General features: G+C 33.7%; 1 protein-coding gene and 1 long non-coding RNA gene across 11 annotated transcripts in view; both read left to right on the top strand.

The window, feature by feature from the left end:
- LOC127529615 (uncharacterized) overlaps positions 1-14349 on the top strand; it is a 487131-nt gene that overhangs the window by 179216 nt on the left and 293566 nt on the right. The window lies entirely within an intron of this gene.
- tnrc18 (trinucleotide repeat containing 18) overlaps positions 1-14349 on the top strand; it is a 143936-nt gene that overhangs the window by 24545 nt on the left and 105042 nt on the right. The window lies entirely within an intron of this gene.

The raw sequence follows: 14349 nt of genomic DNA, 5'->3' as shown, positions 1-14349 counted from the left end.
CACAGTAATGGCGCTATCAAAATTAAGTAACAAGGCTGGGGGGCAACCGGCCCGAGATCAAAACGAGGTTGTGGTTCATATATTTAGTTTTTAAGATGAGAAGATAACAAATAAAAAACACATTGAAACCTCCTGTCGCCACAAAATTGCCGAAAAATAGTTGTAACATCTAGTTTAGGAAAAGTAAAAAAAACACAAAACAATTGAATGCAGAAGGTTTAGTTAAGCATTTTAGTGCGTTTATAAGTAGAGTCCTCGAAAAACCCGAAGCAGGCTGCACCTTGGACTCTTTAACTTTATTTGCAGGTACTTAATAACCGATCTAATCTCCATTCGCCAGATCCTTTAATAAGGAAATTAAAGATTTCATTTTAGGCAGCGGCACATTCGCGCCCGTTTCTTATTTTTACTTCACAGTAACAAAACACATAATGTACATATTTGTCAAATCTATCCGAAATCCAGCAATCATTGCCTAATACGAACTATAAATCCAAAGACGGGTTTGATTAAACTGTATTCTGAAAGTTTTAGGCGTTACCGTGCAGTCTGCTTCGAGTATTTTTAAGCAAGCCAAGCACCGAAGGGCAAGGAGGAGGACGACGATGGTATTTGATGAGTCCTGCAACTAGCTATAGGCAAGCAAGCGCACGATTTGCTGCTCGTCTGGACGCAGGCTCGGCTCCTTTCTCCTTCACAGCAGGGGCTCGTTTTGTGCAATCGTGAAGGGCACGTCTGCGCAGGTACACACTTATTTAGAAATGCCGATTACTAACCAGCTGAAACAGTTTTTACATCAAACACTTGTTCACTTGATTGACAGGAACAGAGTCCGTTTATAATTAAAGTTATTTGTAATTATTTTTTTTATTTTATGCGGAAAACAAATTTTCTTGCATTTTGATCATTGGTAATCCCCTCTTTTTTGCGGTTGCTTTGTAGTTATTGCTTCTTTTGTTTTGCATACAGTTTTCATGTGTTAATGTAAGGACATCGGTATTTGTAAAAAGTCAGTTGGATGTGCTAGCAGTTTTAGTTCGCCTATTTACACCCGTAACCGCCTCGCTTCTTTCTCCTCAAACAAATGCGATGTCACGAATAAGACCGGTTCGAGTTATGGAGCAAAAATAAAATATTTTCCCCATCGTTTACCTCCCATTTGATAATATTTACGGAATTCTCAACACATTGTATTTGAATTACTAACTCTTCAGACCTTGTTAAAAATTATATAACCACATTAGTGTGTGTGTGTGTGTGTGTATATGTATATTTGTGTGTGTGTATATATAATATAATTACTTTTGTAATACGTGTTTAGACATCGTTGTACAATTGCGGTTTGCTCGAGAATTTATTGGAGAGAAATTGAAAATGTGTTTATTTTTTATGCTAAATTTGACAACAAACAACTAAAACAGTAAATGCAAGTTCCACAAGTACATACATTTTGCGTCGTATATAATTTTCTTCAGAATTTTAGTGCCTGGCCATACTAGGGTGATGCTTTACTTTTTAGATGAAATATTTGTTTGGGTGCTTGGTGTGTGTATATGCGCGCATACGTACAGAGAGAACCACAGTCCGATTTATAAAATTAACACAACACAGCGGTAATATTCAGCGCTCAATACAGCAGTATATTGCGTGTGTATATGTATATAGATAGATAGGCAGTTTTTCACTTGTTTTATTTAAACATTTACAATTCAGTTTTGTGCGTTTTAGAATATTGATACAAATGTATGAGCATGTTGAAGGGATACTTAGTACATTTAGATCTAAATGTACAGTGTAATATAATGTTTTTTTTTTTTCATTTATATCTGCACTGGAGAGAAAAGCCAAGCAAAATGACACCTTTTATTGGCTAACTAGAAAGATTACAATATGCAAGCTTTCGAGGCAACTCAGGCCCCTTCTTCAGGCAAGATGTAAAGGTGTCATTTTGCTTGGCTTTTCTCTACATTCATAATGGCTAACACGGTACAACACCCTAGTACTATCTGCACTGGAAAATCGTCAGTGTCTAGCTGAAAGTAGTCCAATTTACTATATTCTTTAAACCTTTTTACATTTATCTCTAAAGGGTTTTTCATGCTGCATGTTTTAAATATTTGAGAGAGTGCAGATGAGTATGTTTGCATGTGCAGTTTGCTGAGATACAAATAACTTCATTCAAAACTTGTTTTTGTATTATGGGCCTGTTAATGTAATTTATACTTAAAACAATTTATTCAAAACAACAGAGGGTAGAAAGAAAAAGATGCTGCTGTACTAGTCAATTGAAAAGCCGTACATACTTTAAAGCAGTGCACAATTTTTTTGTAGGCTAATTAGAGAGAGAGAGAGAGACAGAAAGTAGCTATAAATGTGAGTGGGTTAGGCTGAAATAAAAACCTTATGTTGTCCTAAGAAATAAAACATTTTAAAAGGTTATGAGAAGAAAACCCAACCTTTTAAAATGCAAAATCCTTTCTGAGAAAATGGTGGGAGAGGACAAGTGTAAGATAGGGTGGGGTTCGTTTAATTCTGTTTTTTCCAGTTCTTTAAAATGTAAACAGAAGCTTGCATTAGTCAGAACTGCTCTAATGGAGATCATTGTTTGGGAAATGGAAGCTGCTGTCAGGGTAAATGTATAATAGTCTTAAGGCCACATAAGAAAATTTCAAGTGCAGGTTTTAAAATTGCAGATAATTAATATGTGCAAAGAGTCTTATATTCAGTATTCTGGCCTTTTTTGTTTTGTAATATGTTAAGAAAAAACCTAATACTTGCCACCTATAATGTGGTCTTAAAAAGTACCCAGCATTTATTTTGTTCAGTATTTCTATATTGTCAGTAAAACATTTTCATTACAAATTCAAAATTGGAATAAATACACATGTACCTTATATGATAAGTCTGTAACACTAGCATTTTTAGTGAAAAACAGTACAGTTAAATGTGTAAAATAAAAAAATCAGTGCGGGCAAGAAAAGTTAATTTTTTTTAAAATGGGCATTGTCATTTGTATGTTAGCCTGCACTTTGGTTATATTGCCTGATAAGTCTTCTCATGTTGCTCCATATGATTTTGAGGGATGAAGTAAAAAGCATATAGTTTTCAGTTACTGCTATATAGAGTGTAACATTTAATTTATGACTTTCAAAAAAGGATTGTCTCTGAAATATGCTCTATTAAGCTTTAGTCACTTTATCAGATTAATCTCAGTTTTCATTTGTTTCTACAATAAATAACAACAGAAAGACAAAATTTATAACTCTCACTTACTCTTTCTAATCTGTACCCATCTGTTCTCGGGGCTGGACTTGTTCGGGTCAATTTCCAAATCTTCCTGGTCTTTGAAAGGTCATCCATATAGCTGTTTTGCATGGACACTTGTGATTTCAAAGGAAAGTGTCTGGGCATTCTCTCCATCATTATTTTACAACACTAAGAATTTACTTTTATATTTTTTAAGTGGTTGCTTAAGGCAACGCTCTTGCAAGTGGACAAAAGAATTTAGAGTAATGTTTAGAATATATGTGTACATTGTGTTGTGTTCCTGTTTTCTTAACATTTGCCCATAATTGAAAGCAAAAATATATACTTTCAGAGTGCATGGTTACAATGTAAGAATAGTGTTGTGATGTCAGCTAGGTCATATTAAGGTACAGTTTTGCCTGATTATGTCAAGAAAGTGTTTTGCTATTAAAGGTCAACTGCTGAGCTGATATTTCAGCATGTCTTGTATTTTCTGGAATTTTTAGAGCAATCGGAAAGCTGTTTGTAACAATGACCGTTTCAAAATAAGAATGATATGATTACAAAAGGCAGTCGACAAGTTTTTTCAGTAAAGCAGAATGCTATATTTCCTTAGCATGAACATTTTTGTTTAAAAAAGAGGCAAACAACAACAAAAAAAAAACCAAACTAACTAACATTGGAGCACTTTGAGACCTCCCCCAGAGGTCTTCAAGAATTTAAATGTTATATACCTTACAAATACTGTATGCTCAGTTTGTAATGTATATTTAGCCTAGGGCATAACATTCATTATCAAATATGTCTATTAGAATATGGAAATCACTCAGTACAGTTTCATTATTTGTTGGCAGTAGTTTACGAAAAAGAATAGCAATTTGGGTCCAGAGGGTAAAGTTTTGTAAGAGCCAGTTATTTTCCTTATTAATCTTACCTTTTCAAAATTTAATTCAATAATGTTAAATGCTTAAGCATACCTACTACAATATTTTATATATTTGACACCTAAAGTGCTGCTATTGAAATAATTTAGTTTATATTCTATTGTCGGGACATGTAATTCTGCATAATGTGTATAAATGGAAAAATGAAGAAAAAAATTAAGGTATTGATTTGGTATCAGCAATTTAACTGAGCCACAGCTGACCAGTGGAAGTTCACATGCTGCTGTCTTATTTTAAAAAGGAAACCCATGTTACTTTTCTGAAAGAATATACATTTCATTAATTTTCTGCATATGTATTCATAAAGCACAACTGGGCCACAAATGCATTGTGACAAGTGTCTGAACATCTTCTGACAGGAGACCAAGGAAGTAGCGATTCCAATTATGTTTAAAAACTCTGCTTTCCCAAAGCCCTGCAAGCCCAAGGGCATTTTCATATCAGTGTAAATACTCTAAAACTGCAGCAAAACATATTTAAGGAGAGTTTTAATTCATTGCATGCAGTTATTTTTCTCCTTTGTGAATAGTAAACCGTTAAAAAAGTTAGTTATGGCAATGATTAGTAAATTAACAGGCCAGGCCAGTATGCTGATGCCATTTTAAAAAAAAAAAAACACAAAATTTAAAGCTCACTGAAGCTTTTAACCGGGAGATTCTTACAACTCAGTAGTTCTAACTGTATTTATTAACTAACAAAAGAATATTAAACCAGTTTTGCCAACAAAACCTACAGTACCTACTGCATTCATCTTTTATGAATTTTTGGTGTAGATGTAAGTAAAATGTCAATGGTTTTAGGAGCAATATTTTAATAAATTCCATAAGAGACTTTCTGGAAGTTTTCCATATCTTCGCAAACACCGTTTTAAACATACTACAGTGTTTAATAATACACATTACACATTAGTAAAGCAAGTTAAAAAATATGAAGACTTTATTGTTAAAAGTAAAAGGTTTTGTGTGAACATAATATGTATGTAAAAATTTTGTTGAAAAACATTCAGGTGCATTTTAAGAATTAAATGTTTATGATTCTAGGTGTGTAATGTTTAGCTGAAGCAAAACTGCAGGTCTAGAAGCATTTTTTTTAAGTGAAAACATCTGAAAGGCAAATAAAGTTGTGAAGTTAATATGAGGTGGAAGTTCATTTTAGTGTCTGGAGTACTACATGCATTTTCTTAATATAACAGACTTCGGAAATGTTCACTTGACTACATGACTAAGAGGCAAAGGAAGTACTAGTTTATTTTTGTAAGTACATCTCATATGATTTGCTATTGTTCTGCCATATTTAGTTTGTCCACTGTGTTAACTGGTAAATCTTACTTTTTTGATATTTAATAACTGCAAAGTAGATACAAAGTTATGAACTAACTTCCTAATGTGTGAATTTAATGTTTGTTAATATCTCTAGATAAAACCATTTTATTATACACCCTTTTGCATATATTTTGTGGGGACAGGCTATATCTGTTCATGATTCCGTAACAGTATCAGAATGTTCAGAAATCAGACAGAGAGGCATACCTGATATGATAGTATGTGTAAATTGTATTCCTTTCTGGTTTCTTTTTCAAATGCAGGTAACTCATATTAGTTGACAGATTTGAACCCTATAGCCCAGTGAGGCAAATTTCTATTTAAGTTGTGTATGCATTCATTGGACACCGTCTCATGCCGCTCCATTTCAGCTTGAGAATATTTAAGTCATTATCTAAAGAACAATCATGTTAAACAAGTTTCTTGCAGCAAAGCTTCTCGGTTTAGTCAGCTCAGTGTTAACCAAGACAGAGTAATGTTTTCAGGTTTCTCCTATCCAACCCAACTGGTGTTTTCAGAAATAAGCGATACAAATTACTTTTTGAACACTTAAGTTTAATCAGCACAGAAAAAGATAACTGTTAATTTGCATATATGTTTCACAAAAAAACTGGATATGGCATTGGATTGGAAAGAATTCTTTAAGGGAGACGGGTTTATAGATTTCTAAATTGGAGTTCTTGTGCCATTCACTGTGTTCTTACATATGCAATACTTTATACAGTATACCCAAACCTCTGTAAACAAAATATGACATTCTCAAGTCCCCTTTTCCAGTTAATGGTCATGATTTGTATTTCCATGGTATCCTTTTAAAGGCAAAATAATGGTTTATTATTACAGATTATGAATTAAAGTATTCATAGTCTTGTATATAAACATAGTTTTTGAATTGTATTTATGTATTTTAAATTCAAACAACTATTGTTTCTTGCAAGTTGTGTGGCATAGTGGTTAGGTTATTGGATTGTAGCTAGTTTAATATTCTTCTCTGACTCATTGTGTGATCCTGAGCAATTTGTTTATTCTGCCTGAAAGTTCAATTTAAGAAATAGTGTATGTATAAGCGGTTTTAATCTATCAAAATTTTACAAGTATGTAAAGGCATCTGCCAAATATACAATAATAAATGCTGTAAACTTGCTTTCATTTTCATGTGATACTGCTACACTGGCTTGTGCTACAACCCTGAATAAATCTCTATACATTTGAGCTCTAAGTGGCAGCACACTATACTTGTGAAGCATTTTGAAATAGCAGGAACTATGGAAAGTACTCCACATACATACATACATATATATACACACACAGTTAAGGTTGCACTTTTTTTTACAATGAGCACTTTCACAGAGCCTGCTACACAATCACAAATATTGTATAAGCTGGAAAAGAAAAAAATGCATTTAATACCTGTAACTTAATTTGTACTGGTAACAAGGAAGATGCTATTTTAAAATTTAAATGAAGAAAAAAAACCTCTTACATCGTGATCTGTTGTTAATAAGAATAATCTTAGGTACAAAGAAAAATCCCTGTCAATCTCAACAACATAAAATTCACTCACCATACATTTTATTGGATTACTTGTTGCTTTTCTTATTTTAAGTTTTTTAAAATTATTTTATTAAGGGTGTGTACTGTACGTTGTGTTGGCTGCATTTATTAAGTATCCACTCATTATCAGTGCATAGTATGGATTTTTTTTTTTAATTCTCTCTAATTCTGGGGCCTACATTAACTCTTTCAAGTATATATCACAGTTTAACTACTTGTTCTCATTTCTTTTCAACTTAATATAATACGTTGTGGAGGATGGTGCCCCAAACTCTTTGCTTACTTGTGATCAATTGAATAAATTCCATTGGAAAGAAAAACTGAACATGTTGATGAAAGCATCCATTAAAGTTTTAATACTAAAAGGGTTTAAATGTCTGCGGTGTTGAAAGATATCAAGAAGAGATGCTCTTGCTGAGAGAGGGAGAAAAAGAGAGAAGTTTTAGCAGAACTCATAAGTAAACATGCCTATTAAAAGTCTCCCTCCTATACAAAATTCTCATAACCGTATGCGTCCTTCCACACACCCAGAAATCCTTCTGTTTCATAAAAGGCAGCTTTCATCAGCTTGTATGTATATCTCATAGTGAGTCTGTCAGGATGTGTAGATGCTGTGTTGATTTAGTATTTAATGCAATGGAGTGAATGATACACATGTATCTGGTTATGTTTTTATTAATTCTGAGGTGCCAGGTGTAGATTTATATTTTCTTTTGAAATCATTAAAGAATTTGATGAAATGAATGATGCAGACATTAGATTCCAGGGAAGTCCGTACTATTATAACATATTGTTTTGGTTCCTAACTTGCTACCCAGAATCAAACAGGAAAAAAAGAAAGAAAAACTTGTCTGGTCTTAATAGAAAGTGGTTGACTGGAAGAGCTTTCAATTTCTGTTCTGCATAAAATTATACTAGAATCTAGCAAAAACAGTAAATTGTGTGAGGAATTATTTAGGATACATCACCAACTTTAGCTCAAATGGAAAGGATAAAGTGTGCCAGTGATCCTTATGTTTTGTCATGCAATATATTACTTTTCTGATTCCTTGGGATCAATGTTTTAAATGTTTTTGACACTCTTTCTATCTTCTGGAATCTTCAGTATCTCTCAACACATAAAATAATACAAGGACTATGCAAAGTATCTGCAAAAATTTGCTTTATCTTTTATTTCAAATATGCAGTACTGCGTCTGTGCAATGCAGCACTGTCACCTATCACTGTAACCTGTTGTATCTGGGCAGCAGTGAAATTCTTACAGAGCTGTGTAACTTGAGAGATTCTTGTACCCAGGCTACACTTCAGCCCAATATTTGTAGTCCTGTTTAAATGACGTAGTTCTATTAAAAATGTACAATATGTTCAGGGCTTCATATAAACTGATCATAAGGAGAGTTGTATTAGTTTATATTATAACACTTTAAGGGCTTCTACCTCTCTTGGTTCCTTTTATGCATTAATAAGCCTACTTAATTTAAGCATGGTTTTAGAGAGCCTTGTGCAGTATGGTGCATGTTTTGAGCTTGACCACATTTGCGTAGTGTGAAAATGTCTCTGAAGGTGACAGCTGTTCAGCAGACTGTAGCGATGAAAATACAAATAAAATCACTAATTAAAACAAATCCTAGAACTGTATAACATGTGCCTTGAAAACACATGGAAAAGCAGATACCATTAGTGAAGATGTGACATTTGTTTATTACTTTAAGAACCTCACAAGACATAAAAACAAAATAAACACACATTTCAATTAATTTTCTGTTAAAATCTGTGTGTTTTAGGCGTGTGTGGCATGCTGCTTCATTCTGAGTGTTCAGATGAATGAGATCAGGCAAGACATTGGATCATGGAATGAGCTAAATATTTAAAAAATGATGTGGCTATGGTGTGTCAGAAGGGTAAAGCCTTTTTTTAAAGAAAGTATACCAGAACTCCAACAATAAACAATCCGTCACTGTTCATTGGGCATATAAAACTGCTTGTGAGTGGTTTTTAAAGCCTTTGACTATGCTTGTTGAGAGAGGTGTTATTTTACATTTACAACTTTAATTGTTCTAAGGCACTTTATAGATACGTCATGACCAACAATAAACATGCAACATACAGAACCTTGTGCATGACATTTGCTCTATGCATTTGGCTTTGAAGTAGTTATCCAGAATCAACTTTCTTTTGATTGTTGGTTTTATTTTAAGTGCACTGTTTTCATATAGTTAATATAGTAATTGAGGGTAGTTTTCATAATGTATTGTGGATCTTATTTTTAACTCCTTCTATATTGTGTAATATAATCTTTTGCACAATCATTTTTTAAGTCCTCCACCAATGTGTGAAATCTGCAATATTTCATTAATCCTGCAGGGACAAATGATTTATGTAATAGTGATGTAATTCTGCTGGTTAACCTGAGTACTGCAGAGATCCAGAGATGACAGCTTTTGATCAGTAAAATACAGCAAGAACTGGTGTTTAAGGTAGATAGAAACAATAAGTGAGTTTTGTCAGATATCATATAGTTCAATACACAGTATTGCACGTTTGCGCTTTTATACAGTATGCAATACAAAGATATCAAATATCTGTATGAAATGTATATCTTTCGTTTTTCAAATGGATTTGTATATTTTCAAATCACTAAAAAGAAAATGCTAAAGATGTGACCCATTTAAATGAATAAGAATGCATGAGAAAAACAGAGGGATTTAATAATTTGTCTTTTTTTTTTTTTTTACATGAATAACATTGCAGAAGTTGTGGGAAGAGAATTATTTAGGACAACCTTCTGAAAGTAGACCCCCAATCCACCTCCCCTTTAAATACATTAAAAGAGGGGCTGGGGAGAGGAGTTATTCATTGAGGGGTTGAAATAGGAAAAGTTGTCAGTTAGGTTTTCAAGGCTTTGTGGAAACTTTTCTCACTTTTAATGGCATAAGTGCTGTATCTAATGAAAGTGAAACATGTTACTGTAGGGAATTGTACATCTATAATTTTATTCCCACTGGCCTATAAATGTGTACAGTGGTTCACATGAACGTTACACTGATCCTTGACGAAACTCAAAACCTTGCCTCTTATTAATTAACTGGATTTTCACTGATGATATGTTCTAATAAAAAAATCCCAAATATTCTTTAAAACTTATATTAAGCCTCTCTTTTTATGGAAATAACCAATGTAATTGCTTGGTATTGGTTTAAAATAAATATTTTAGTGGGCTGCAAACAAGTATATTTTTCATTGGGGAGTGCTGTATCAGATAAACTAAAAATACAGTAGCACAGGTCTTTTACTTGCATACCATCTTCTAAGGCATCAAAAAGATCCACGTTTGATAGGCTGTGTGACTATATTAAGTGTTCCAGTCATGTGCAGAAATCCCTTAGTGATCTTTTCATAAGCCCCTCTAATTTCTTTTCCCTTTCTGACCAGTAACAGTACTACATCAATAATGGATGAGGGTCTGTTCCAGATTAGCTTCTTTCTTTTCCACACCCCCACAAAACCAAATCTTGTCTAACAGTATAGAGAAAAGATGGCAGATTCTATATTTTGAGTTGTAATTAGTTAATTGGGGATGTTTTTAGAAGTTTTTAAACAGGAGGAGGATTCCTTTCTTGCCATAAAATTAAATAACACAAAATTAGGAAATTGTGCAAACCAGAATTTTTTTGTTTGTTTGTTTTTTTACTAGTCACCCTTTAAATGAAATTACTTCTTGGTAATTCAATAAATAGTTTTAAGCTTATCTGACTAGGAGGTCCTATGAGCTTGTCAAGTCGTATTTACTGCTCTGCTTAGTTTACAACAGGCTGTAGTAAAACATAACAGTCTGGTTGGCTAATGCCTGTTTTAAGACCACAAAAGTCATTTTTATCTGCCAGTTTAATTAATGTACATGTAGACAGTACAGAAAACAGAAGTAGCTTAGGATGAGCCACTAGGTTTTTTTTTTTTTTTTTTTTTTTGCGCCTTAGTTTAACTTCTAGGAAAGAACATTGAGTATAGGTTTTGCATGAGGAAAACATTTAAGAGAAATATTGATCTATCTTGCACATTAAGAACTTACTATGCATACATTCTAATAGCCAGAAAACAGGCCTGGATTTGTGTGTGTGTGTGTTTATGTTTGCATTTATTATGTATTTGAATGTACATGTACCCACATACAGTTTGAATAAATATACGTCTAAAAATGTAATAATAATGGATTTAAAATAAAGTCCAGCTTTAATAAGTGGCTATGTCACTATGACATATCTGGTTTAGTGTGACTGTGACATGCTATGTTATTGTTTTCCCCAACAATTTGATTTTATCATTTTGCCTTACATTTCCAAGAGGACAGACAGTATATATCTATGCAAAACTTTCCAGTCCTGTGGGATTTTTCCTTTGAGCTGGTTTTGTAAATTGTCAATTGTGATGTGCTTCTGGTTACCATGCAACATTGAGTGGATTGCAGTAATAATATATGCCTCTCTTGGTTTGATGTTCAAAATTATTTTCTTTGTGAATGAGTGAATTGTAAGATTCAGATGAGGATTAAACCTTATTTCAATGTTTTGGTTTTGGGATGGGAGTAATTTATTATATACAGTTTATACATATTTTTGTAGTATAATTTAATATGTTAAACACATTCTTGATAATTTTGTTTTAGTATCCCACAAAAAAAGTCATTGTGGTTTTTATCCCGCCATGTATCCTTTTTCTAACTTGATAAATCCTTTTCTGGGTCAATAGCATCTAGTGCCAATCCCGCCAGTATTTGGACAAAAGGAGAGTGCCTCTCCGTTGCAGGTCACTGTGATGAAAACAAAAAGACTACATTAATAATTAAATGTTGCCTGTTTTGTGGAGGTCTCAATTGTTTTGGTATCAAACCCCCCAAACTTTGCATAACAGACCTTTTCTTGGTAGATGATTACATCTCCTTTAAAACCTGTGTTAACTCAAGTATCTCTACCTTTAGGGCAGAGGGACCACTTTTTTTTTTTTTTTTTTTTAAAGGGATAAAATCAGTGTGGCCCATGAATGGGACTGGCCATTTGGGTTAAGATAATTGCACCATTTGGGGAAGGTGGGGTCTTTGACAAATCATAGGATTTACAATTTTTGAGCTCTTTTGCTATTCTGAGTTGATAATTTGACTTAACGGTAATTGTACAGGAGTATTTGATTAGTCTTGTATAAAGTGTATAATAGTTGGTAAGGACATTATATTTTCCATTTGTCCAACCTTTGCTAGATCATTCTTTGCAGGGGACGGGAAATATTTGATGTTTTTAGACATGCAGAATAATGCCTTTTACCCAGGCTTTTTACTATAACATTGTAATTTACACACAGGCAGTCTTGTTAAATTTCCATCCATCCATTATCCAACCCATTATATCCTAACTACAGGGTCACGGGGGTCTGCTGGAGCGAATCCCAGCCAACACAGGGCGCAAGGCAGGAAACAAACCCTGGGCAGGGCACACACACGGGACAATTTTGGATTGCCAGTGCACCTAACCTGCATGTTTTTGGACTGTGGGAGGAAACTGGAGCAACTGGAAGAAACCCACGCAGACACGGGGAGAATATGCAAACTCCACGCAGAGAGGACCTGAGAAGTGAACCCAGGTCTCCTAACTGAGGCAGCAGTGCTACCACTGTGCCACAGTGCTGCCCTCTTGTTAAATTAGATTTTTTTTCCGCACTTTTAAAATGCTTGGTCATTAATGGAATAAATCACTCTTTGTCCCACTGAACAAGCAGGTTGGGGGAAATTCCTATATCTGTTTGCTGATCTTTTGCACACATCTTTTTTTATCATAAAAATGTTGTACTATTCTTTTGCATTTAAATATAGTGTTGAAAGAGAGTATAATATCTTACTGAGAGATTGTGACAAATGTTGAAGAAACAGATGTCTGTGAATATGTAAGAAATTTGCTGGGCAAACAAATAAGTAAATGAAGGTGCAATGTCAGTCTTAGTACTAAAAATGAAATCAAAATTGTCTTATTGCATGGAAAAACATTCAAGGATGTTAAATGTGGCTTCTTTTGTCTGTATTACTACAGTAGATGCATTGTCTGAGATCTTGCAAATGCAATACTTAAAGGAATACTCTCCCCAAAAATTATATACTTTTTATATCTTTCACTGTGTACTTTATAGTGATGACCAACAAACAGTTTTATGCAGAACAGAGGGGAAATGTTTCATATAATTGAGCTTAATGGTGACCAATGCTGTACAGTGGCAAATCATGTGAAAAACATCCATGAGGGAAAAGAAAAAAATCTGTTACCCATGTCTCATGATCCACATGTATGTTATCCAGCTGTATACTCAAAATGTGTAAAATAAATGCATTTTTTGCCAAAAAAATTAAATGGTCACTCCTGGAAAAATGAGTGCACATCATAAACTGTGTGTCAGGACTTCTTTCCGATAAATGAGATATGCAACATTGGTCATCATTTTGTACTGTCATAAACTTTTTTCCCCCTCTCCTTACTGCATGAAAACATTATATTTTTGTCTCTGTCATCACTACAAAGTAAGTGGGGGTAAGTAACATATTAAAATTTATATATATTTGTGTGCAGTTTTCCTATAACTATACAAGATTGTTACTTTTTTACTATTTCCATGTAGTAGTGGGCAGCAAATTCCAAAGTGACTCCTAGTTTCTGCATATGATAACACCACACTGTACTGAATGTTATTTACAAAATGGTCATTTAATAAAGGAGGAGGTCATTTTTGTCCTTGTGGACCAAATGTGTACATTAGGTATACTGGTGTACTGCACCTTGCAGTAATGCCCCTTCTGCTTTGTCCCAGTTCCATGTGGTATGGTTTAGTTTCTTCAAACAAATCATGTTAATGTCACTTTACAATATTACCCATACACAAGAAAGTCTACATTTGAATATTAAATAATACCTAAAAAACATGTGCACATAGACGTTTGAAATATATAAAGTTGTTGAATGTTTATTTTCCATGCTAATGAACCCAACCAGTATATCTTTGATTGTGAAAGCAATAATGCTCACAAGTACATATTCTACTTATGTGTGTGTGTGTATATAGTGTGTGTTTATGATTTACATAATTCACATTTTATATGGGAGTATCATTTAAATTCTTATTATCGTTTTAATACACTTAAAAGTGGTCAAGAGAGGCGAATGGGTCTTGTACCTCCGTCTGTGTTTCACCAAACAAGAGTAGATGTAGCGTTTCACATGCCTTACACACGTTCGTTGTGTAATTTTTCC

The sequence above is a fragment of the Erpetoichthys calabaricus genome, chromosome 11 (assembly GCF_900747795.2).
Source record: "Erpetoichthys calabaricus chromosome 11, fErpCal1.3, whole genome shotgun sequence".
NCBI lineage: Eukaryota > Metazoa > Chordata > Cladistia > Polypteriformes > Polypteridae > Erpetoichthys > Erpetoichthys calabaricus.
This window is presented reverse-complemented; position numbering and strand designations above follow the sequence as displayed.